At 43.7% G+C, this 26876-nt stretch overlaps 1 protein-coding gene across 1 annotated transcript in view; it reads left to right on the top strand.

Moving 5' to 3' along the window:
• The window catches only part of LOC307026236 (extracellular sulfatase Sulf-1-like), a gene marked incomplete at its 3' end in the record, with an annotated part of 91637 nt that overhangs the window by 38285 nt on the left and 26476 nt on the right, over window positions 1–26876 (top strand). The window contains exons 2-3 of the mRNA XM_079661470.1: window positions 7281–7366; window positions 21038–21375. The remainder of the gene's footprint in view (window positions 1–7280; window positions 7367–21037; window positions 21376–26876) is intronic.

The following is a 26876-nucleotide window of genomic DNA, read 5'->3' on the forward strand; positions in this document are numbered from 1 at the left end:
CAGGCTCGGTGCAGATTGGCGTGCTGTGCTGTTGCTCTGGTGCCTGCAGACCAGCGTTGGACATGATTTAGTTTTGTTTTGGTTCAGCTGCTCGTGGTCCTGCTGGGCCGGGGGAGCTGGGAGGTCTCGGAGTTAAAGAGGATATGGGTAGATAGTGATTTATTTGCAGGCTGAGCTTACCCTGAGCTTCCCTCTGCCTGAAAGAGCTCTCAGGAACTCAAAACATCGGCTAAAGCTGCAGATTCATGTGGGAAAGTTAGATTCTCCTCAACTCTTATACCTCATACTCAACATCTCAAACTGCTTTAGTTGAAATGAAGCGCTCACAGTCCGGTGTTTGGACCCATTTGTGGTGATTGCTAACGTTCGATATCCTTCTTTAGTAACACCAGACAATAGGGATGTAACGATAACAAAAACTCACGGTACAATATTTATCGCGATATTGAAAAATGCTTTTTTTTTACTTGAATCTTTTTTTCTTTATTAAATAATAAATCTGATTTATACAGCATTTTAGTAGGATAGTAGTATTTTAAAGTGTCAACAATATAATAATCAGACCCTGCGATAGAATAAATCAAGTTTCACTTTAGTTTTTCAAGTTACTCAACTCTAACTCACTCACTCACCACCATCAAGGTTATCTTTTAGGAATATGAGCATGTCCACATTTCCAGGTAGAAGCTGGGATGTTTGGGCGTTTACAAAATCCCCTGCTGTGGAAAAAACTCTCTTGCTTGGTACTGATGTTGCTGGGACAGAGAGATATGCTTTGGCCATGGGTGACAGCAGTGGGTCAAACTGTGCATTGTCTCTCCACCACTTCAAAAACAATACAGTTGTTGCCAAGAAGATGAGGCTTATTGACAGGGCGAGATATAAATATACTGTTGGTACTTGTCAATGTCTCTAGGTGTGTACATGTAGCCCTGTAGATACCATGTCCTTTTGTGTTATCTGTTGTTTTATATGCTGTATGAACCAAGGAGGTTCATGCTGTAACCTAGTTGCTGCCATGTTGGACCTTGAAAAAGAGATCGATGATCTCAATGGAACCATCTGGTTCAATAAAAGTTTTTTTTTTTATAATTATTTTTAAAAAAAAATGTAAATTGTGTTAGATTTTGTCAGTCTCACGACGGGATTGAGACATTTATTTACCGCGATATTCGATATATCGTTACATCCCTACCAGACAATGATGGAAGCTATTTTATTAGCATATATTGTAAAAAAAATTACTATGTTTTTATGCTGAAAAGACAGGACAATACTAAAGGATTCTCACATCTGGCTCATTCACTCCCCAGCCACCGTTTGTTCTAGATTTGAAATGCAGAAAATGCAGAACATCTTTAATATGCCATGTTCCTTCATCATGACGGAGGAAGCTATCAGTCTGTGCTCCGGACAGCGAGCAGATGTGTGATATGCAATAGATAGCTGTACAGAAAGAGCTTTATTGCTCAAAGGAAGGACTGCCTCAGGGTTTGGTTCACACACCACTGATATCTGATAACCTTCTGCTATCCAATGCATGGCCAGAGCCAACTTGCCAATAATGATTGGTATGTGTTTAAGACTGAGCCCAGAGCTGACGTGGGACAGAAAGCGCATCTGATAGTCTCTGTTCTGCTCCACAAAACTCATACCATCTCCTTATTAAAAGAGAATCTTGTTTTCCATTGATGAGGCCCATTTTGCAGGGGATTATGGGAGCATTGTGAGGATCGCTGCTGTGTTGTTCTGTTGCTAACACGGAGAGGATGTGGGGGCTTTAATACTTCAATATGTTTTGCATTAAGTCCGAGCATGTTTGCCTTCCCTCGGGGAGTTAAACGTGTTAGCAGATAGATTTCTCTTCTCTTTTGGTGGACCTGTTTGGCCTCCATGTGTGTTTGGAGGAGGGGAACAAATCAAGTCCGGGTGATGTGATTTATTAAGAGAAGTTATAATGCTAGAGGTGAAATGAGAGATGGTTTGTAGAGCAGCTTTAGAGCTAATTCAAACTGAGTACTGTTTCCTCATGTTCTTCGGTTTCTGCATATTTGTCCCTGTGGATTGGTGGTTTCTTCCCTGCTGTTATAAATGTAATAATGTAATAGCCGTGATTGGCTCCCACTTCCCACTCTCTCCGTCTCTCAGTATTTCAGACCCTCTGCAGCAGCTTGGACATTTGGCTTTCCTACTAATAAACAATGGCAGGGGTTCTCTGCTTTGTGTGTTTGGTATTGTGGTCTGGGCAAACCCGACTTGGCTCTGTTTGAACAGCGAGGATAAAGGCTCATACATTTTAATATATTGCCCCCATGTCAAGCAAGAAGGAGCAAACACAATGCCAGGGGGGGGGGGGGAAGCCATTTGGTAATGAGTCAGCTTCAGAAGGACTGCTGCCATGTTTACAGACGAGAGGGAGACAGTAACGTTGCCAGGTTGGACATTAACCCCCCGCTTTCTCTTTTACTGGCGGAGAAAACGGACATCTGGAGAAAAGAGTAGTGGTTTCATGTGGAGGGGGGGGACGGGACGGTCATCAGCAGAACATCGATATATCACAATAAACGCCACGTTGATTGACCTTGGCCGATGTTTGATTTGCTTTCATTTTGCGCTGAATGTAGGTTATCTGCATTTAGACTCGGACAACAGTTACTTTGGCTACACTCTGAGGAAAAGTAGAATCTTTATTACAATTAAGAGAAAGTCAGCTCTCGGCTGTAGGGTTAGGGCTAACGAGACGATTTATCAGCAGAACATCGATATCCCCCAATAAACGGCACGTTGACGGTCTTTGGCCGATGTTTACTTGTTGATTTAGTTTAATTTTCATTCAGACCCGACAGTTACGTTTGCTAAACTCAGAGAAAAAGTAGACTCTTTTTAAATTACAACTAAGAGAAAGCCAGCTTTAGGGTTCGTGTTCGGGTTGAACCTCAAAACATGCATCCTTATTAAATCAGGATTTCACATTCGATGAACCCTAGTGTCCTGCCATGTAGAACTTGGTCCAGAGCATTTTCTCCTGTGCATTATACCAGTTACAGATTATTGAAACCCACCATAATCCAGCCAGATTAAGAGGAATAATAAACTTGATTTGTTTCCCTCCGTTAATCTGCAGCGTGTCTTCCACTGAGGAGGATTCTGAAAGACCAGGAGGGGGGATTTGGTGAAACTAAAGTGCCATAAACGTCTAATCCCAGACTTCTCCTCCAGGCCAGGTCAAAGGTCACGCTCCCTCCCCATCGCTAGGACCATGTAGCGATGCGTTCAGGGTCAGTTTATCTGCAGTAACTCTGAGGCGTGGAACGTTAAGTGTTACGCCGCAAAGCCGCTGCATTGTTGGAGGATTATCACTGAGATCTTTGGCCTTATTGGTTCTATTTATAGCTGCAAATATTGGCCTTTCTGCTGCATTCCAGATGGCCTACACGCACGCACGCACGCACGCACGCACGCACGCACGCACGCACGCACGCACGCACGCACGTACACACACACACACACACACACACACACACACACTGTTAGCCTGCTGTGTGTCTGCGAGTCGTTTAGTGTGCAGTGGCCTTGTCAGTCAGATGCAGAGCCACTTTAAGTGTTTGATATTCGATGATGTATTGGTGAAGTCTTAATTGTGGCAGTGAAGACATGGAAGCCTCTCGACTTCCTGCTGATTCAGATTTCTGCGTGTTTTGCTGCCAGCAGTCTCGTTTTCTTTGACTTGGATACATAAAGGTCGAGCATGTGATTCCTTTTTGGCCGTCGATGCGAGAGGACCGACTTCTCTGCTTGACATGGATCACCGTTGTGTAATGTCGTTGCAGAAGAAGCCAAGAGGAGCACGGGGTTCATATGGCAGACGGGATGTGATGTGGAAAGTGCACAGAGCTCGTTTTATAGGCAATTTCTGTCAAACGTCTTCCCCCTGCATACCTGTGGCTGAGCTGAGTTACAGTTCCTCCAAACAGGAAACAGACAGCTTTGCAAATGGTATTATTCATCCCGATATCGATATGTGTGCAGCATGTGAAGCACGGCCTTAACTGCTACGATCTTTCCCCGAATATTATCCCATTTTATACCAAACACCTCTCATGATGTCGCCTTCCTAATCCTCACTTTCCACGACAGTTATTCCCAGCAGGACGAATTAAAAGGACAGAGTTGGGAAACAGAAAGCCATAACACTGTTTCCCATAATGCACTACAGGAAAATACGCCTTTAAAGTTAACTGTGAGAAAGTGTAGGGATTATCTCCGCCATGCGAAGGAGGTTCGATTATAGTCGTTGTTTTCTGTCTGTGTGTTTGTTTGCAGGATTACGGAAAAAACACTTGCAACATTTTCATGACATTTGGTAGAAGTGTGTAGCAAAGGAAGAACTTATTTTATCATGTGTTATCACTTTTTACCACTGTAAAGCGTCTTTAAGCACCTGGAAATTAAATGTATTATTATTATTATTATATATGTTTGAACTAATCCAAATATTGGTGTTGATCATACTTGCCAACCTTGAGACCTCAGAAATCGGGAGCATTTCAAAATGCAAAATGGGGGGGGGGGGGGCTAGTGGATCGCCGGAGCCGTTAGATTAACATTAACATGTTTATTGTAGTACTAAGTGCACTGCCTTGCGGCCTGTAGCACCGTCCTTGATGGAGCATATGTGTGGGCAGGAAAGGAGTGAGCAGGGAGTAGAGTAGATGTCGATTCTTGTTCTGTTTTCTGTGACTATCTGCCTCACCCTCTCAGACTTTCAGTTGCGCGCGCTACTAAAGGGACGTGTAACCATGGAAACCAAACAATGGTGTAGCTGTATTAAAGTCCGAGTGGAAACAGTCCTGAGTAAATCTGAGTTTGTCAGAAATGCGGGAGAAATATGACCCCGGGAGGAAACCGGGAGAGGGCAATGAAATCGGGAGTCTCCCGCGAAAATCGGGAGGGTTGACAAGTATGGTGTTGATACATTAAATTAGTTTTGGCTTCAGAATATTTGGGAAAATGTCCCTTTTTAAGATGGGAAAACAACTGGGAAAGTCTGCTAGAGTTTTGGCATTTCATTTAGACCGGTTCTTGAATTACCGACCTCTTAAGTTCAACACATTGTCTTTGTAGCGCCCATGTTGTTTCCAGAAAAGCGATTTAAACACAGCTAAATCAGAAGGAGGGCTTCATAACTTTGGGGATTGGAGCATCAAAGAAGCACTTGAATGCACAGTTGTTCTTGATGGAGGTCTGCGCTCATTGTAGTTCCTTTAGTTGCCGAAGCTCAATACTACGATAGATTAGAAGTCTTGATCATTTGAAATATTGTGGCGTCAGAATAATTAGAAGAAATCCCTTTTTAAAATGGAACAACTCGGAAAGTCAGCTAGAGTTTTGGCATTTAATTTAAACCGATTCTTAACTTAGGATGGCTTCATAACTTTGGGTATTGGAGCATTAAAGAAGCACTTGAATGCACCGTTGTTCTTGATGGAGGTCTGCGCTCGTTGTTCCTATAGTTACCGAAGCAATACTACGATAGATTAGAAGTGCTTACTGTAAAGCTCTCAACTTATATCTATGATTCTCTTTACATACCTGGATGGGATTGAACTCGTCCACGCTGTAGTGTTTTGCGTTCCCACAGTCTGTTTATCTAAGCTAAAGGCTATATATTGTTTACAAGTGTTTTTTAAATCAGTCAGCGTTCAGTTTTGATTTCACCATCAGCTGAGTGGTCCATAAACCCGTCATCGTGTTTTATTCTTACGGTTTCAGCATGTCTGACACCCTCTAAACACACCCATCAGTGTGCTAAATCACAATGTGTTTCCAGCTGAATGAAACCCTGGCATAGCTGCAGGATTGTTGAGATCTATAAACATATCCGCAGCCTCGCTGCGGGGGAACGGTGGACCTCTGTCGCCTGTCAGCGCAACTTCGCTGATGCCCTTTAAAGATATAACAAATTAAGGGGCGGTGCCGACCGTCAGCGAACCGAGCCGGCCGTCAGTGAACCGAGCCGGTCATCATCGGCTCTTGACGACCGGCCGTTCTGTGATTCTACAGATGGCCGGTCCGCCCCTGGGTGGAGGCGAAGGGAATGAGCACTTTTACAGCCTTTTTGGCGAGGTGGGGGAACTGGGTCTCCACAGACAGCCAAAAGTCTGCAAGTGACGTTTTCTGCCAGACGCTGTCTCCTCTCTCACTTTAGGTAACTTCACAAAAAAAAGATCCATGTTGCCGCTCGCATAAAGTTAGCTGAAGTTAACTAGCTAGATTTTACTGTCCCTCGCTATTTTGTTCTCACGCTGCGCCTCCCCTGAAGCTCCCGGTGCCCCCCGGGTAGGCGCGCCTCACACTTTGAAAACCTCTGGAATAAGGCATTAACAGGTGTTTATAAAAGAGCCAATATACTGCGAATATGCATGTTAATTAACAATACCTTATTTATTTGATTTATTATAATTCTTTCTGGGACCATGACCTAATAGGGGATGGGTCTTTTTCTTTCCTTTAACAGACAAATTGTTCTATACTTTGTTTAATGTGCTGAAAGTGCCATGCGGTATCTTTTTACCGGCCATGATTTATGGGCAGAATAAACTGGACGTGTAGCATCAAATCCTTCCACCTCCCACTTGCTCTACCCTGGGAGTCTGCAGGCGTCTCGTTACGGATGTTCTCCGAATCCTCCGAACATCTGGAGCCGGACAGGAAATGAAGAATGAGGAGTTAAGAGGGTTTGTTTAGGATATGAAAGCTCGGAGAAGAAGAAGTGGAGCACCCTCTTTTCCCAGTTTAGAGACGGGGAGGCACTCATTTCTCTTTTCTTTATAATACCTTCTATCTATACTTAGTTTATTCCTTACTTCCCGACTTTATTCAAGGACTAGGAGATGCTTAATTTATTGCATTAGTTGTTTTCTGATGCCATCCCTTTAAAGATATCCCAATACTCAATTATAGAAAAGGGAAAACACAGGTTGAGCTTTCTATGGCTTGCTTTCTCTCTTTAGTGTATTTTCAGATGCCTTTGTGGAAAATGGTATGCTAACATTTACTAGAAATCAGGTTTGAAAGAAGCTGTTTCTCAAATATGTGCATTTATTATGAGCTCATGGTCTGCGTGCATTCACAGGATTGCTTTTTTTGCTGAAACATTCTCTGCCCTCTTCCCCTCCTTTTTGGCCTCGTCATTGTGGCTGAGATTCCACGGGGGAAAGATAAGCGCTCACAATGAGATATTCTGAATTCCTCTCTTCTGTTTTCTCCCCTCTCTGCAGGACTGTGATCACTGAGACCACCTCAAATTCCTGTCCAATCAGAGAGGAGGAATTCTGCTGAAACAGACGGATGCATAGGACTGCAGGTAGGATGTATGTTTCCATCATTTAAACTAAATTAAAAGGTTAAAGAGTCCTCTCCTGCTGATGTTCAGGTGTATATCAGTATGTAGTGTCTCTACTTTAAAGAGTCCTCTCCTGCTGATGTACAGGTGTATATCAGTATGTAGTGTCTCTACTTTAAAGAGTCCTCTCCTGCTGATGTTCAGGTGTATATCAGTATGTAGTGTCTCTACTTTAAAGAGTTCTCTCTTGATGATGTTCAGGTGTATATCAGTATGTAGTGTCTCTACTTTAAAGAGTCCTCTCCTGCTGATGTTCAGGTGTATATCAGTACGTAGTGTCTCTACTTTAAAGAGTCCTCTCCTGCTGATGTTCAGGTGTATATCAGTATGTAGTGTCTCTACTTTAAAGAGTCCTCTCTGCTGATGTTCAGGTGTATATCAGTATGTAGTGTCTCTACTTTAAAGAGTCCTCTCCTGCTGATGTTCAGGTGTATATCAGTATGTAGTGTCTCTACTTTAAAGAGTCCTCTCCTGCTGATGTACAGGTGTATATCAGTATGTAGTGTCTCTACTTTAAAGAGTCCTCTCCTGCTGATGTTCAGGTGTATATCAGTATGTAGTGTCTCTACTTTAAAGAGTCCTCTCCTGCTGATGTTCAGGTGTATATCAGTATGTAGTGTCTCTACTTTAAAGAGTCCTCTCCTGCTGATGTGCAGGTGTATATCAGTATGTAGTGTCTCTACTTTAAAGAGTCCTCTCCTACTGATGTTCAGGTGTATATCAGTATGTAGTGTCTCTACTTTAAAGAGTCCTCTCCTGCTGATGTACAGGTGTATATCAGTATGTAGTGTCTCTACTTTAAAGAGTCCTCTCTGCTGATGTTCAGGTGTATATCAGTATGTAGTGTCTCTACTTTAAAGAGTCCTCTCCTGCTGATGTTCAGGTGTATATCAGTATGTAGTGTCTCTACTTTAAAGAGTCCTCTCCTGCTGATGTACAGGTGTATATCAGTATGTAGTGTCTCTACTTTAAAGAGTCCTCTCCTGCTGATGTTCAGGTGTATATCAGTATGTAGTGTCTCTACTTTAAAGAGTCCTCTCCTGCTGATGTTCAGGTGTATATCAGTATGTAGTGTCTCTACTTTAAAGAGTCCTCTCCTGCTGATGTTCAGGTGTATATCAGTATGTAGTGTCTCTACTTTAAAGAGTCCTCTCCTGCTGATGTTCAGGTGTATATCAGTATGTAGTGTCTCTACTTTAAAGAGTTCTCTCTTGATGATGTAAACTCTGGTCCTGGATCAGATCTGATGGCAGCCAGCAGGGCGGTTACACAGTAAAGAAAGGAGTTGGGGGTTCGTTCTCTTTCTTCTTTGTTTGAGTTTTGTTCCCTGCAGCAGCTGAACCGTTCACAGAAAAAAAGACCCTCCTTTCACTTTCTCTGACTCTCTGACAGTCCATTCAATCCCTGTGTACTGAAGGAAATTATCTGCTTAATTGGATTATTGGGGGTTTTCTCTCACACACACACACGCACACGCACACGCACAGCCGGCAGAAGGAGCGTGAAGAGTGTTACAGTTTAACACTATTAGGCCACAGCAAGTATAATCCATTATAACCCATCGGCACATGTATTGGGTTGTTCTTGGAATACATCCTACTGAGAAAGTACAGGAAGTTATTATCTCCTTTTCTTACTAACTGTCCATACTAAACCTAGACATATGGCATTAAGGTAATCAGATAAGTGGTAACGTCTCATTTGACTTTATGTCCCAATCTATATTAGTTTGTTACTCTGTATTCTTTCTATCAGCCTCCAGCGTCTGCTTGGCTCGGGCTTATAACTGGCATTGCTGGAATTTGCACCTGTTGAGTTCCTGTGGCTCGTTCTTTATTAACCACAGATCTGAGAACAGTGGTATGGAAAAGTTAAATGAAGGGAAAAGTAGCAGAGAGATTTGGGCCCGATTCCAAACCAAACCCCTACACCCTCACCTCATTAAAGGGCTGCTCCAAACCAACTATTGGGTACTAAAAGATTAGTAAACCTTCCAAAATGGCGTATGCATTGTTCCTAATTAACCTGCTGCACTACCTGCTGTTTGTGTGTGTCATGAAACATGCTGTGTGCACACAGTTCTGCAAACATTTACCAGAATAAGTTAAATATCGTCATACAGATATTATCAACTTGAAGGTTGCATTGAGTTTAAATAGTTTGACTTGGGATCAGATATACCTGTGTCTAGTCAACAAAGTAGTACGTTGATTGTAACCCAAGCAGCTCATAAACATCAGATTTAAAAACCAGAAGAGTTGTATTGTCTGAGAGAAGCCGATTCAAAACCCTGGTTAGGAAAAGCAACAACAGTTCCTGTTCCTAATGCTTCTCGCTATAACTACACCTTTTTAAACATTTACCAGTCAACTACTCAGAATAAGTGATAGATGTTGGATATTGTCATACAGATGTAAACAACTTGTAGGTTGCATTGATTATTTATTTAATTCGTAGGTTTTAAGTACGTGTGTCTATAGAAACAGTAGACGTTGATAGTACATGTTTGTGTCTCTTAAGATCTTGAAACAGGAAATGTTCTGTGCAAACATTTCCGAGTAAACTGCGCAAAGTTAGAAAGGCATTTAATATCATAATTCGGGTGTAAGGTAAAGGTTGCATTGATTTTGAATGTTTTACTTTGGATCAAATATTCTAGTGACTAGTCTAGAAAACACGAGACGTTGATTGTAAAGTTTTGTGTATGTTAAGATCTTTTGCAAAAACCAAGCGGCTCATAAGCATCAGATCTAAACACTAGAGGTGTACAAGTTTCATTGTCTGAGAGAAGCTGATTCAAAACCACGACAGTTCCCGTTTCTGTCGGAGAGAAGGGAGTTGCTTCTCTCCATATTAACTCATGGAGGGAGAGGATGAAGAGGTCTGTTTGGATTTGGGTTTGATGAGAGGTGTATAACAGAGTCTGGATAAAGGAGAAGAAGGTCCTGCTTTGCAGCTATTTCCATCCAGAGTCTCTCCTCTGCTGCGTGGCCTTCACTGAATCGTAGGCATCCCGGTAGTTGTGCATTCGTGGGGAAACTTTTTTCAGATTTAAAAAGTCCGATACTGCATGAAGCAGTTCTGATTGGTCAATTCAGAACATGTGACACATTGTTATTCCAGTAGTACAGACTGCTGTATAATGACCGTTGCTAAGGAGCATCAAGAAAGAGAAAGGAAAAGGTGGTGGAGTTTCAAATAAATAAAATAATCTTAATAATAAAGTGTTTCCACACAAATCATAATGTTTTGCATATTATTTGGCGGCCCACTTGCCAAGCATTCAGGTTGCTCTATTCCATTATTACTAATATTAAACGTGTAGATCTTTCTTAAAGTTTACAATCACTTTTTGTACCATTTCCAACAGTGGAAGCAGCATCCTCCGTATAAATGATTGTAGCACTGAGGGGTTACTTTGAGCAATGAAAGGTGCTTTACAAATACAATGTATTATTATTACTAGATGATGGTGGCGATGCGTTCAGGTTGCTGGTTTCCCCCCACATTGAGAGAGGAAGTGGGGTCCAGGGTTTTGGATTAAAATGGCTCTCTTCCACCCGCGTGCGAATCACAAATCCCAGCGAGCCGCAGAGCTTCCCCTCGCCCAGGAAACCCTCAAACACCCCGTTAAAATCCGCAGCCACATCCCCGTGTTTTCATCTCGCCGGGCACAGAAAACACACTCTGTGTTTTAATTAGACTGGTGTGTGTCCCAGTCCTACATGTGGACTCCAGTCTGTCTGATTATCTTCAAATTCAGTTGTCGTGCCTCGTTATTAGATTCGGTGTTGTGCGATTGTCGCTGTTGAAAAGTAACATTTCTGCATTTAAATGGGTAAAAATGACCAGACCTTGGTTAGATATTTAGTAAAGTTGTGTAGTTTGAGAGAAATGTTGATCCTCTGGTCTCCTGTGATGGCATCTGATCACCTTTGAGCATTCGTAAGCTGCAAGAAGCAATTATAAACTCACTTTTTATCCAGTTTAAATGAATATATCAACCATACACCTTCAAGATAATGGTGCGTTTAATTAGGATGAAGCTTGTCTTCTGGATCTGGAGTTATCAGAGAAACAAGCTGAGCTAACGTTAGCGGCAGCCGAACAGAAACTCAGATTTTTAACCTCAAACTGAAACTTTACTCACTGTTTGAGGAGAGGAGACGCTGAAGACTACAACTCCCATAATCCAACGCTGCAAAACCACTAAACCAAACTCCAGATTTCCACATCATTTGACTGAAAGAGAATTTATCTTAAAGCTACTATAAGTCAACATGCTGTACGTCTTTTCCGTGTTTCTGTTGACGAATAAAAAGTCCGTCCTCATCGTTGAGGCCTCTGAAAAATATATAAACAAATATTTTTTACCTCAAACTTTATTCACAGTTTGAAGAGACGAGAAGACGCTAAAGACTACAACTCCCATAATGCAACGCTGCAAAACCACCACTCCAAACTCCAGATTTTCACATGTTGAGCTCTTGTTGGCAGGAAATTACAGATTGTAGAAGTATTAATCTTAAAGCTACTATAAGTCAACATGCTGTACGTCTCCTCCGTGTTTCTGCTGACCAATGGAAAGCGCCTCCTTATCGTCGAGGCCTCCGAGGGGATAATTGAGCGGCCTATCAGCCCGAAGCAAACCCTAATTCTCCTCTCTCAACAGGCCGCTGTCGGCATGCTTTATGGGATTATTTTCAGCGTACAGCATAGGCCTCCCTCTTTCCCATGTACAGCTCCCCCCCCCCTCGCTCTCCTTGTTCCTGCCATTCACCTTCGGATTAGTGCGTCCTGCTTCTGGAAACGAAGCACCGCTCGGTGAGAAAGAGACTCCCAGAAGCTGAAGGACAGGAAGGAGCTGCATGAGTCTTCTGGGGGATTGTTTGTTATAGAAGTTGACAAAGAGTCGGCTTGGTTTTCACAGAGATATCAGGGAAAACACACTCTTTCGGAGCAGATATACTCAAGAGACGGAAAAGGAAATGAGTATTTGTTGAATGCATTATTGTTTGCCGGTGTTCCTGTGCGTTCAGGGTCAATGATAAGCTTTACTAATCTCTTAATGTTCACTGAGGCAGAAATACATTCCTTGTTGACATTTAAATATACCCTCGGTTAACTGGCAGTTTATATTCATTAGGGTCCTAATAACATGGCACCAAGCTACATGAACTCATTAAACATGCAGTTATTGTAGAAAATCCAGCTCCAATCCTAGCAAACTACGGCCATTAGCATGAATTCCACCCAGTGATTTAGATTCGCGCCAAATTTCTATGATTAGTTTTTTGCCCAACGCTTCACCTTTCCACCAAGTTTGAAGAAAATTGGTTCAAAGGACAAAATACTTCTTAAGCGGAGGTAATGGTGATGTTTGTCCCAGAAAGATAATTGGGATATGACCTGTGTTGGTACTGTTGTAAGACCAGAGAGAGAGAATAGGAATTGGGGAGAGATTGCCTTGAATTTAAAGAGTTATAAGGTTTCCAAATGTTGAATTATGAAGATTTCTACCTCAGTAAAAGTGACCCGACCCCCCACTGTGGGTCACCTTTTGGTCCAAGCAGAAAGGAATTGTTAAATCTTGTGTGTCGACAAGATCTCTTAAGCTACACTGCCTTTAAACCTGTAAGTGGAAACCAAGTGTGAAAGCCACTTACATCGAGAGAAACTCTGTGTTAGATCATCTGATCTCACGGGCATTTAGGAGTACCGTCATTTTCGGACTATAAGGCGCACCTGAATATAAGCTGCAGCAGTGGCATACCACTCTCGGTTCCACTTTTACGCGCTACCTGTCTCACTCTTTTCCGGCCTCCAGCTTTTCCTGCTGGAGCCCGCCGCTTAAAGGTGGGGGTCCGCGGACCGGCCATAGAGCCCATAGAGTTAAAGGTGGTGGACTGTAACCTGTAAAACCCATAGATTTAGGAGGTCCCCTAGTGGCCGTTAGCTGTAACAATCCATAGATTAGCCGCACCGTTATATAAGCCGCAGCGTCGAAAAATAGGGAAAAAGGCGCGGCTTATAGTCCGAAAATTACGGTACTCTAATGTCTTTAACTTAGAGCATTATGTTTTCCCTGTCATGTAAAGTTCCTTTGACTATACGTGAGTGAAAGAAATGGTTTCCTTGAGCCACACTAAATTTAAATCCTCCAGTTTAATCCTCACTCTGATCATTCTGAATCTGAACGAAACAATAAGTTTGATTCCTGTGTTAAATATCAAACGACAGGTTGGTAATGATAAACAGGTGCGCCCAATACTTCCACGTATATCTAATACAAGAGGAATGTGGCCTATATTGGATGAATGTTGAAAAAGAAAAACGTAAATGCATCCAGATTTCTAAATAACAACTGTCAGACTTTGATTCCTCGGCTCTCGCTCGCTGCCAGAGGCACTTAAACACGTTCTGATCAGACCTGTGAGTGCACCCGGGGGGCCGATAGCACACTCATTAAAACTCAATCAAACATCCAACAACAGACCTCCAGACTTAAGGTATGTTTTAAGCTCAGAGCAAGGATTCAATCCAATAAAAGGAGTAATCTGATGGACCACACACGGAGCGACAGTCAAGCTGCCTTTCTAAGAACTTCCAGGGAAAGATAGCCTATCGCTCTGCAGATCAGGTGAATCACAGGATGACGGGAAGGATTTGGGATGCAGCCTAAAGGTTCAGCGTTTGGGGTTAGAAGGCTGGGAACCAGTGCTGTAAGCCATGCACACATGAAGCAGAAGATAGCCATCGCTCCGTTGGGGTCCGAGGCCCGAGATGAAAGACATTCTGACGGCTGAGACAATGGAGGTCATGTAGAAACCAAAAACAGCCCGAGGACGAGAAGACAACTGGATTCCTCTTCAGTTTACAGAACGCGTTGCTGCCTTCTGTCGAACAGGAGAGGTTCAAGTGAGCAGACGTCGCTCTTTCTCTCGTTCCAGCGATCTTCTGCACCAACTGGTGTCAAATGCTCAACGTCCAGGAAATACTTTGTGTCTGAATAACCCTAACTTAAATCATTGTTATAGCGCCACCATCTGACCAAACTGCTCCACATTGTCCTCAGCATTTCACCTGAGACACTATGAAGGAACTTAGAAATACAAATATACATTTATGTTTGAATACTTTTATTGGTGTTACTGTTTAAAAAGTCCCGCAGGCTTTAGGACTGTGGCGCTAATCTGCCTGATGACAGTGAAGCACTTTGTTGATGCACATTTCCACATTATAGCGAGGCAGTCTCTCAAGCTGGAACAGCAGAAGTGGGACATACAAGATTAAAGAAATACATAAAGGTGTTATTTTTGCTACGACCAAATGTGACCCACAGCGGGGGGCCGGTCACTTTTACTCAGGAAGAAATCTTGGTGCAAAATGCAACAAATGCCTTTTAAGTATTTCAATTTCAGTCAATTATCCTTCAAATCCCATCGAGTATTTCTAGTCTTGCAACAGCCACCATGTCCTACTTCTGTTCCTTCTCTATTGCTTGTTTGTCTGCAAAACTACTGAACCAATTTACATTACAGGAGCCATTTGGGGGGAAGTGTCTCAGGGACACAACGACATGCTGACTGCAGTGGGACTCAAACTTGCTACCCCCTGACTCAAAGTCCAGCGCAATAAGTTCAGCGCACTATCCCACTGAGCCACAGCCTACATGAAAGCTAGTGGAAGTGTGTAGCATTGGCCAAAGAAGAACCCATTGCATTTTGGACCACATGTGACTCAGTCGGCGCATACACACCAAGTTAATGTTTGGTATGTGATGGGCGCTTGGATTTGTACACTAAACACATTTTAATGGGAACAAAAAATGTATTTTCTTGAATGGTATTAAACCATTGCTTCCACTAAAGGAAGGTACTTGTCATGATAGGGAAACTTAATATATGCGAGTCTAAATGAAAGACAGTAGAGCACTCCCAAAGGCCGGTGAGATTAGATTATCTAACAGAGCATTATCTCTCGTTGTAAGTGGCTTTTCATGTTGAACCACATCTGCTGATAGCACATCTGGCTTCTGACTGTGTGTGTTGGTGTCATTATTAACAGACTTCTAAATCCTATCATCATTACGCAGCACTTGATCTCAGGTTACTGTTAATGGCTTCATCATGTGAGTGTATTCCCTTTGTCTGCAGCTCTACCTGGGAACACAGAGGTGTCGGCACACGGTCTATTGTTCTGGAAACCCTTTCAAGTTAAAAGACGGCATCATTATAATTCAGAGTTTGGTCTGTTACCACTCAAAGCATGCTTACATCCAAATACATATCTATCCTTGTGAATGAAAGATAAGGTTAGCTCCATTAAGCTGACTAACAACCACACTCCAAACCCCATTAACACTCATTTAGTTTGGGTACAAAATAAAGTGCTTTTTGGCAATTAAATTAAGATTTGATCGGAAGTTTAGGGCACTAAAGATGATTTATTATTATAAGAAATGTGGAAATCATTTTGATAATTTCTGTTAACTTGATAATGCACATTGTGTTTAATGGTACCAACGATTGACCCGACATAAAAAGGCAGAGTTAACCCTTTAATTATAAGATTTTATGCAATTTTTTAAGGCCCAAAAGTTCATTTTATGTATTGTTTTAGCTGTGTGGTTGTTTTTGTTGGTTTATTTGTTATATTCAAAACATATTGAGAGTCCAATGGTAAATACTCTTTAGCATTAAACATGCATTGTAATTTGAAAGAGTGTATTTGTATCAGAAAGCCTTTATATTATATATATCAATGGCATTAAGACGACAATACAATTATTTAATGCCGTTATTTGTTGGACAATATATCCTCCAACAAATCTGGCCTACGTGAGTTTTCAAAATACTTAATAAGAGCCATTTTTAAGACACTTTATGGTTGTTGAATGAAGCTAATCCACATTCCCTTCTGCTGAGCAGAGGTGTGACCATGGGAAGTGTTGGATCAGATTGAAAGGGGTCCGTCAGGGGGATTTATTCCTGGTGTTGTGACAGATGCTGCCATGCATGCATGAGATGTTTCCATGCATGCAGTTGCGTGACGAGAAGTTTCCCAACATGCATCTGCTGCATGTTCAGCTCAGAATCAGAATGACTTTATCCCTCCCACAGAGAGGACATGTACTGTGTGTGTGTGTGTGTGTGTGTGTGTGTGTGTGTGTGTGTGTGTGTGTGTGTGTGTGTGTGTGTGTGTGTGTGTGTGTGTGTGTGTGTGTGTGTGTGTGTGTGTGTGTGTGTGTGTGTGTGTGTGTGTGTGTGTGTGTGTGTGTGTGTGTGTGTGTGTGTGTGTGTGTGTGTGTGTGTGTGTGTGTGTGTGGGGCTAATCCCTCTCTGTTATTTCTGAAGAGCAGGTTTCTTTCCTAGACTCTGGAGGAGGTCATTTTGCATGTTCAGCTGTCACTGACCCCCCCCCCCCCCCCCCCTGCTGCTGCACATTCATGACCAACTGTGTCCTGCTGCACCCCCTCCTCTCAGCCAGCAGGACCAAAACAACTGTAGAAAATACTGGAACAACAACAACACATGGAGAAGCTAGCTCTACAGACTCAGTCAGACTGGGAAGACAGTTCTCCAGAAGTTGGATCTTAATTAGTTAACGTCGGCATTTAAATACTTTGGAGGACACGACAATGTCCCAAGGTCATTCCTTTATATGCAGACTAGCTATGAGTCCTAAACCCTGCCGTGACTCATGACTGTGAAGTAGTTTGCAGTATCACATTTAAGAACTTATTGGCTGCATATCTTGACAGGCTTTCTAAGCCCCTCCCCTTCCACTATTTGCTTTAATATGCAATAGCGCTGTTATTGCTTCCATGTGCTAAGCGTCTTCAATCCTCATCATGGCTGTATATACTTCAGTGTTGTTGCGTTGTTGGAGGAGCTCAGCTCAGAAGAATTTCATTGACATTTCTACACTGTAGCTGCTGAGCATCTGATGATGAAACCTTTGAATCAGAATACCTTTATTAGTCCCACAGAGGGGACGTTTACATCCGTTACAGCAGAAAAGAGCCAAAGACAGCTTCATGTTAGCTAAGAAGAACCATGTATAAAATCTAAAGAATCACAATTTACAAAATACACACAACCTTTGAAACCTCTCCTGTCTGGATTCATGATGTTTACAGATGTGCTCAGCTCTATGAGAACCCTCTCCCCCCACCATCTTTAATCCAGTAAAGAGTGAGGGCTTTAGAAGGCCCTTTGGAAACCTGTGTGTGTGTGTGTGTGTGTGTGTGTGTGTGTGTGTGTGTGTGTGTGTGTGTGTGTGTGTGTGTGTGTGTGTGTGTGTGTGTGTGTGTGTGTGTGTGTGTGTGTGTGTGTGTGTGTGTGTGTGTGTGTGTGTGTGTGTGTGTGTGTGTGTGTGTGTGTGTGTGTGTGTGGCCATGCAGGAGGGCTGGGGACAGTCTTTGTGAATTTAGTTAATCTAATTTGAGCTCTTTTCCCCCCTCAGGGCCTCTCTCTCCCTCTCTCTGTCTCTCTCTCCCTCCCTCTCTCTCTCTCTCCCTCTCTGTGTGTGTGTGTCTCTCTCTCTCTCTCTCTTTCTCTCTCTCTCTGCTTCCAAACATCAGCGCGATCGAGCAGAGGTTCCCTGTGAAAATGGGCTTTGTTAGTTTGGAGTATAACATGGCAGAAGAGTTTTTTAAAAGTGATAAACGGGGACCCGGTTCTGAGGAAAAGTTGTACGCTGCTGATGTGTGTGGTGAAGGGCTGCAACTGAAGAGTCGGTTCCTTATCAATTAGTGATCATTTGAGATAAAACCAGAACACTTTTGTGCATAAGATAACAACATAGTGGAAACTGTCCATCCCAGTTCCTCAGAGTCCAAACTGATGTCTTGTCATTTTATAAAAGCTATCTACAAAAACAGCATTTTTTGACTTTTTTTTGCAAAAAGTGTCTCTAAATTGTTGGCAATTCTCACACAGACAGTATAATTTATAAAAGCAGAGTTACAGATGGAATATGCATTGAACATGTGTATTAAAGCAATTCAAATTCATGCCAAGGCACCTCATATCGCTGCATAAATACTTTTGTAACCATATAAGTTAAAGAACATGATCACCTTGCCTCTAATTTGTGTAAAAAAGCAGATTCATTGATTCAGCTTCAAGTCTTTCTGAAACATGTTCCACTCAGAAGGGGCAGAAAACTAAAAAAGGTTGAGTCTGAAAAAAGCATTTTCTGACTTTTTTTGCATGAAAAATTACTTTAAAGTTGAAACAATTGAAAGACAGGAAGTAGCATTAACAAAAGCACTGTTACAGAAAGAAAACACAGAAAATGTGATTAAAAGAACCAAAAGTCATGCAAAGCAATATTACAAAATAAAAGCTTTTTTGTAAACATGTTAAAAAAACGTTGACATCTCGCCTTTAATTTGTGTAAAAAAGCTGATTTAATTAATTCAGTTTCGAGCCTTTCTGCAACATGTTCCACTCAGAAGTGTCCGAATACACAAATGAGGTTTAATGAATGACCCATAAACAGGATTATATGGACAAATGAACCCTCCATTGAAGCGAGGTCACTGTGAGAGCCATCAAAGTGTTCATTAGCGGCCGTTAGTGGAGCTGTTTGAACCTAACGGAGGTGTTTCTGCAGCCTAAAGGATGCAAATGAAGCTTTTCTCCTGGCGCTCACACCTCTGATGAACCCTGTGTGCTGCTGTTGGGTATCAGATGGGCTTCAGCTCATTAGTGCGAGGCTTTGAAGCTGAGTCAGGGACGTGTAATCCTTTCTCTAATGGAGGACAGTGGTTCTGATGCTGCTTGATTAATGCCTTTCTCACCTCAGAGAAACTGATTCTGTCACTTCCTGTTTTCATTTGGGAGGCAGACGGTGTCCAAAAAGTGTGTTTAGGACTTTCCTTTTGAATAAAGCCTTCAGTTGGAGCTGAAGGCAGATTCCTCGTACATTATACGCCATTTTCACATCAGTTTAATTTCATTTTACACCGTTATCCATGTGTGTTAACCTCTGAAGCCCTCTGAGACATTGGTATTGTGTAATGAAACACATTCTTAATAGTCTCTATATCTAACTGTAACCCCCCCCCCCCTCTTATCTGTTCCTTTCCTTACTCTTTCCTCTGTTATTTCTGATGTATTTCACGTCATTTTAATTACAATTAACACCGTTATGTGTGTGTTAACCTCTGAAGCCCTCTGCGACGGACGTGATTTGTGATACTGGGCTCTTTAAATATACTTTGATTTAGGAAACGCAGCATTAATGGTCTTTTAGCCGTAACCCCCCCTCTGTTATCTGTTCCTCTCCTGACTCTTCCCTCTGCTTTGTAACTGCAGTGTGTTCCCCCTCTGCCCTGCTTCCTGACTGCAGGCAGGAGGTGGTGAAGCGCAGGAATGCAGGATTTATCACACGGTGGTGCGAGGGTCTGCAGAGGTAACGGCTCAGTGCCAACAGCAAAACTCCACGGGGCCAAAACCACACTTTATGGCTCCTGCTCGTCTTCAGGTTCAGTGGGAGGAGAGGTGTGAGGGACAGAGGGTCAACTAGTGTGTGTGTGTGTGTGTGTGTGTGTGTGTGTGTGTGTGTGTGTGTGTGTGTGTGTGTGTGTGTGTGTGTGTGTGTGTGTGTGTGTGTGTGTGTGTGTGTGTGTGTGTGTGTGTGTGTGTGTGTGTGTGTGTGTGTGTGTGTGTGTGTGTGTGTGTGTGTGTGTGTGTGTGTGTCCTGTAAGTGGAGATATTAACAGTGCAGATCAAAAGTATTTGCATATGAAATAAAAGGCCAGCACACATCAAATAATTAAAATAAATAAGAAGCAATCATGGTAAGAAACTTAGGAGCAACGTTCTATAATTTAATAGAAAGTTTAAAGAAAGTTTATCTTTCCTAAACTTTCCCTGCTTTTGCCTCTGTGCAAAAACTTATCTGCAACTTTTAATTGGATTGAATCAGCACTTCTTTTGTCACAGCAGCAGCAATTCATCAAAACTAAACAGTAAATATACATACGTACGACACTATGTGCAAAACAGACTCTTAATGTGGTCAACTTCTGCTTCTGTCACCACCTATTTCCTTTCCTTTTATCAACGAGCTCTTTCCTCTTATATCTTATATCGGCTTTTTTAAGGACAGTGATAAATGTTTTTTATTATATACAGCATCCCTTTGCTTTCTACTTCTTTTTGCACAAACACTACAATTTGCCAGATATAATGCAAACTATTTCCTTCAACACCACTTTAAAGATTTTAACTTTAAGATATGATGTGCAATACACACTCTTACACACTTTTAAATGTTGTTCTTCATTACTTTAATATCTTTTTTAAATGCTGGAACTTATCTTTGTTTCCATGCATGTGCAATGATTAGACTTTCTTTCTTTAAAATGTTATTTTTGCCTTTTATCCACACTGTAAAGGTTCCCTCTGTGGGACGAATGAAGGATTTCTCATTTCTTAAACATGCTCTCTCTCTCTCTCTCTCTCTCTCTCTCTCTCTCTCTCTCTCTCTCTCTCTCTCTCTCTCTCTCTCTCTCTCTCCTCCCACTCTGCCTCTCGGGTTACGATGACTGGGGGTTTTCTTGCTCCCATCTCAATGTGTGTGTGTGTGTGTGTCTCCCTCTCTGTGTCCTTGTCCCAGCCTCCTGCCACCCAGCAGCCGCGCTGTGATTGGCCGGTGAGCGGGGGTCCTGACACAGCTCCAGACGTGTTTCAACAGATGGTGGAGGTTAGAGAGTGTCATCACATCGAGGAGAGGATTAGAGGAGAGAGGTTGTCCTGTGTGGTCTCCCCCCCTCTCTCTCTCTTTCACTGACTGACTCTGAAACTTATTCACAATCCTCTCGGGAGAAAACTCCGGGAGAGAAGAGGAAACACTCCGGGAGAGAAGAGGAAACACTCCGGGAGAGAAGAGGAAACACTCCGGGAGAGAAGAGGAAACACTCCGAGAGGAATCCAAGCTTCACTCCTGCTTTCCAGGTACTTTGATCTGCTTTCCTTCCCTTAGTGTGTGTGACTGCAGCTCAGTGTGTGTGACTGCAGCTCAGTGTGTGTGACTGCAGCTCAGTGTGTGTGACTGCAGCTCAGTGTGTGTGACTGCAGCTCAGTGTGTGTGACTGCAGCTCAGTGTGTGTGACTGCAGCTCAGTGTGTGTGACTGCAGCTCAGTGTGTGTGACTGCAGCTCAGTGTGTGTGACTGCAGCTCAGTGTGTGTGACTGCAGCTCAGTGTGTGTGACTGCAGCTCAGTGTGTGTGTAGGACTTCATCGTTTTCCCTCTCTCTGAATGACAGGAATTCCCTCCGTCGCAAATTCCTCCGTCTCCGGGGATTAGAGGGCAGCACATTCCATTAATGTCATTTCCCCCGATCCGCACGCAGCCATCTGTTCATTTCTGCTCTTCTGTTTGCAAAGGGAAGCTGTCACTTCAAAACAATCTGTTTGTAGACGTTCCTTTGACTGTAGGTAACTTGTGATAAGAGGCATTTTAAACCCCATCTCTCCACCTTCCCTTCCTTCACCTTCCTTTCCTTCACCTCAGCCCTGATACCTTCTTTCATTCATCTTTTTGAGAGTGCAGGTCTGTCAGTCCGTTTTCTGCACAAACTGTCAGAGACACTCGGCTATTTAACGCAAAGTGAGAAGGGAAACTTGCCGGTGTGGAGGGAATATGATGTATGGTTTGTATACCTGGCTGCAGGCGGTGTGTGAGAGTGTGTGAGTGTGTGAGAGTGTGTGAGAGTGTGTGAGAGGTGTTTGCCGATGGAGATTGTGCAGCTGTGAGGCTGAAAGCTGCTGTTGTGTGTGCCGGTGTTTACCTTGGTAAACCAGCCGTGGCTACACTTCCTGCTTGTTTCTTAAAGTATTTAACACAACCACCAATATGGCGTGATGACTGCTGCTTTAAGGATCAATGAGAGGAGCCGTTGAGAGATCCTGAGAGGGAGAGTTCATGTTCCTGGGTTTGGGAGGGAGGTCTTTCTGAAGGCTGTCGCTGAACTCACTTTAAATCGCCTCATTCGTTCCCTAAAAGGAAATGTAATAACACATTGCACCTAATCCCAGCTTCTGAAGACTGAACTCCACTTTAGATCCAGTCCAGAAACTGGGATTAGGTGCAATGTGTTTTTACATTTCCTCTATTTTAAGGACCAAATGAGGCACCTGGGACTTCTCTGTGTCAAACCTTCCGTCCAAAAGACTTTATTCTGGTGTTACAAAATGACTAAACTATTCTGTAATCCTGAGCCGGCACGCAACACACTGGCTCACATTTCAATTCTGTGACTCCTGAGAGAAAAAATAACCTCAGCATCCATAAAAACCTCTCTTCACTTCAGCTTCTGAAGCCGGTCCAGCTCCTGATTAGCCGTTAGCTTCACAGCGCTACCAACAAGAGCAGCTGCTGCAAATAATTAGCTTTCTTCTGGGGGGGACAGGGGGCCGCTTGCCAAGACAAACGTTGTTCCAGTAGCTGCTCTGGCCATCACTAGGTGTGTGTGTGTGTGTGTGTGTGTGTGTGTGTGTGTGTGTGTGTGTGTGTGTGTGTGTGTGTGTGTGTGTGTGTGTGTGTGTGTGTGTGTGTGTGTGTGTGTGTGTGTGTGTGTGTGTGTGTGTGTGTGTGTGTGTGTGTGTGTGTGTGTGTGTGTGTGTGTGTGTGTGTGTGAATACCAGCCACAGTGAATCAGAGGTTTCCATGTGACGGAGCAGTTCGTGACTAATGAATGTAGGAAATGACAAAAGGCCATGAAATATTCACATTTGTTCTGAAGTGTGTGAACTCTTCAGGCCGTGTTCAGGGAGTGTTTCCACTCCTTCTCTGAGTCTAAACCCTGCCCTGTTTCTTCTCTCCATAATCAGCGCCATAACTCATCTCACACTGTCATCACGCTGCGTTTTAATCTTCTCAGTGTGACCCTTCAATCACAGTTATGAGTTATATCATTACAGGGTTCTCTGGGTGGCAGAGAGCTCGTATATAAAGCGTTGCAGAGGACTCTCTCTTCTCCCTGAGGAGTATGGAGACGCTCACGGAGAGAAAAGGAGATTAGAAATGAACTTAAAATGGAGAACATGTTCAGATACTCATTTTACCTTGAATTCGTGAAGACACGACCCAGAAGGGATGAATTGAAGACGGCTGCATTTACAAATAAGCAAGAAACGTGTGTGTGTGTGTGTGTGTGTGTGTGTGTGTGTGTGTGTGTGTGTGTGTGTGTGTGTGTGTGTGTGTGTGTGTGTGTGTGTGTGTGTGTGTGTGTGTGTGTGTGTGTGTGTGTGTGTGTGTGTGTGTGTGTGTGTGTGTGTGTGTGTTTCCTGAACCTCTCCTCTCCTGCGTTGTTTATCTCTCTCTCTCGTAATGACAGTGTTCCTCACGTCGCTCTGATTGCATAGCAGCGCTGCAGGAGATTGCACGCTCCACTGTTTGAAACACAGCAGCGTTTCATTGGCGTGCCTTTTATTTACGCAGAGGAGAGAACTATCTTTAGATGACTCAGACACTTTCTCAGCCCTCTGTGTCCCCTCTGATCAAAAACATCTCCATGAGTTTCCACACGCAGCCTCACACGAGAGAAATGTGGCTGGCATGCACATCCGGATGCCCACACACACACACACACACACACACACACACACACACACACACACACACACACACACACACACACACACACACACACACACACACACACACACACACACACACACACACACACACACACACACACACACACACACACACACACACACACACACACACACACACACACACACACACACACACACACACACACACACACACACACACACACACACACACACACACACACACACACACACACACACACACACACACACACACACACACACACACACACACACACACACACACACACACACACACACACTCTCTCTCTCTCTCTCTCTCTCTCTCTCTCTGTCTCTCTCTCTCTCTCTCTGTCTCTCTCTCTCTGTCTCTCTCTCTCTCTCTCTCTCTCACACGCACACACACACACCTATTTTGAGGCGTTCACAATAGCACCCCCAAGTGTTTGCTCAGCCTCTCATTTGGGGCGGTAAAGGTCAGGGCATGCAAACATCACATCATCGCAGGAATGCCTCCGAACTTGGAAAGAAAGCGACGTATATTCACTTTTCTCAGAGTCTGGCTTTGTTCCTGTTGTCTCCGGTGGAAGAGAAGAAGTGTTTTGTTGGGGGAAAGTCTTGCAAAGGTTCCCAGGAATGACCTCTGACCAGGTCCTTGTCGTTTTGTGCTGGGAGTGAATAGAGCAATGGAAGATGGGAGACTTCTGTCCATTCATTAAAGTGCACTTTTCCCCAGAGCGCGACAGAAAGAGGATTTATTGTTCCTGTGATGTCCAGGGAGGCTTTTGTCCGATTGTTCGTGCACGTGGAGGCATGGTGGGCTTAAGAGGGGGGGGGGAAGAGGGAGGGAGAAGTGTGAACATGTGAGGAAGAAGAGGACAGTCTCCTGCACACACACTTTCTCCGTTGTCACACACGTGGACACAAACGTAATCTTCTTGTAGGAACCATAAAAAAACGCACACACACTTCTCTCCACACACACACACACACACACTTTCCCCCCCGTTAGTCCTTCACCCCCCGCAGCGTTGCACTGTCCCTGCTTTGTCATCCCTCGTGTCCGATAATCCCCTCCCCAGGGAGAAGCAATCTGTTTTAGATTTGAAAAGAGAAAGGGCCCGGCCTGTATCACGTACAATTAAAGCAGCCGTCAGAAAAAAGCAGCCGTCAGAAAGCGTTTCGGAGGGAGAAGTGCGCCGCTGGGGGGTTTTCCTTTTCATCCGCCGCCACTCCAAGAATGGAGATAATGGAGAGGGAGGGTTTTGGGGAGAATGAATACATTTCCTCACCCCTCCATCCCGCTCCACAGCTCCACTAATAGAAGCCAGCATGCGTTAGTTTCAGCTCTCCTGCTCCCTTTCTCCCCTCTCTCCCCTGCAGCGGGCAACACATTCTGTGTGTGTGTGTGTGTGTGTGTGTGTGTGTGTGTGTGTGTGTGTGTGTGTGTGTGTGTGTGTGTGTGTGTGTGTGTGTGTGTGTGTGTGTGTGTGTGTGTGTGTGTGTGTGTGTGTGTGTGTGTGTGTGTGTGTGTGTGTGTGTGTGTGTGTGTGTGTGTGTGTGTGTGTGTGTGTGTGTGTGTGTGTGTGTGTGTGTGTGTGGCACTTGGCCATGTGCTCCTGTTAGCCTCTGGTCACACACAGCCCCACTTTGCCATGTGGATGCAGAGCGGCTGCGTATTTGAACAGTTGTTGAATTGAAGGTTGAGTAACTTTGTTTATAGCGCTCATGTCCAGCCATGCACCACACACACACACACACACACACACACACACACACACACACACACACACACACACACACACACACACACACACACACACACACACACACACACACACACACACACACTGTTTTTTGCTCCCTGCAAGAAGAGACGTTACAGCTTTGGTTTTACGAAGTGATGATGGCTTTGTAGGAATAGATTTTTTAATTTTCCGCAGAAATGGATCTACTTTCTGCATCCAGTGGCACAACACACACACACACACACACACACACACACACACACACACACACACACACACACACACACACACACACACACACACACACACACACACACACACACACACACACACACACACACACACACACACACACACACACACACACACACACACACACACTCACACTCACACTCTCTTTCTCCCCGCGGCCACTCTCCTGAACATGTTGGGATGATGCATTCACTGCATTCCTTCGACTCTGCCTCTGAATGGGAAGCCCTGAGACGAGGGTCTAGCTCTCTTTTATCCAGATATGTCAGGTATTTTAAAATGCTCAGGAGGAATGCAGGAAAATTAATTAAATTAAACAAATGAGGTTCGTGCTTTTGGAAAAGCCACACACTGAGCCAGAGGCATGGAAAAGAGTCATCCTCATGTACAAATTACAGGTGTACGTGTCTGTCTGTGACTGTTCTGAATCTGAATGACACACACAGTACGTGACACACACACACACACACACACACACACACACACACACACACACACACACACACACACACACACACACACACACCCACCCCGAGGCGTGGACAGAGTGCTGAGCAGGCACAGGTGCTCTGGTTTTTACGATGGTATCGTGTTGGTGTGTCACGTTTGTTTATGGCCTTCAGGGTCACGCAGGCTGCTTCTCAGGGTCTATGTTTGTCTGCGGTTCCCACAGAACACGCCTCCACATGCTCCACATTTTGGGGGTGTTTGGTTTCGTGCACCGTGCTGACGGAGCTGCTGCCTCACCGAGGAATCTCCCCTCCTTTATTCCACTTTTTTTAAAGATTGATTGCCACTCAGAGTTTATTGGTTTGCACTAACAAGGGGTGCTTTTTATTTGATGCCCCAGGCTGATTCAAGCTGGGAGAGTAAAT

Source organism: Notothenia rossii, assembly GCF_949606895.1.
Source record: "Notothenia rossii genome assembly, chromosome: 12".
Classification (NCBI taxonomy): Eukaryota; Metazoa; Chordata; class Actinopteri; order Perciformes; family Nototheniidae; genus Notothenia; species Notothenia rossii.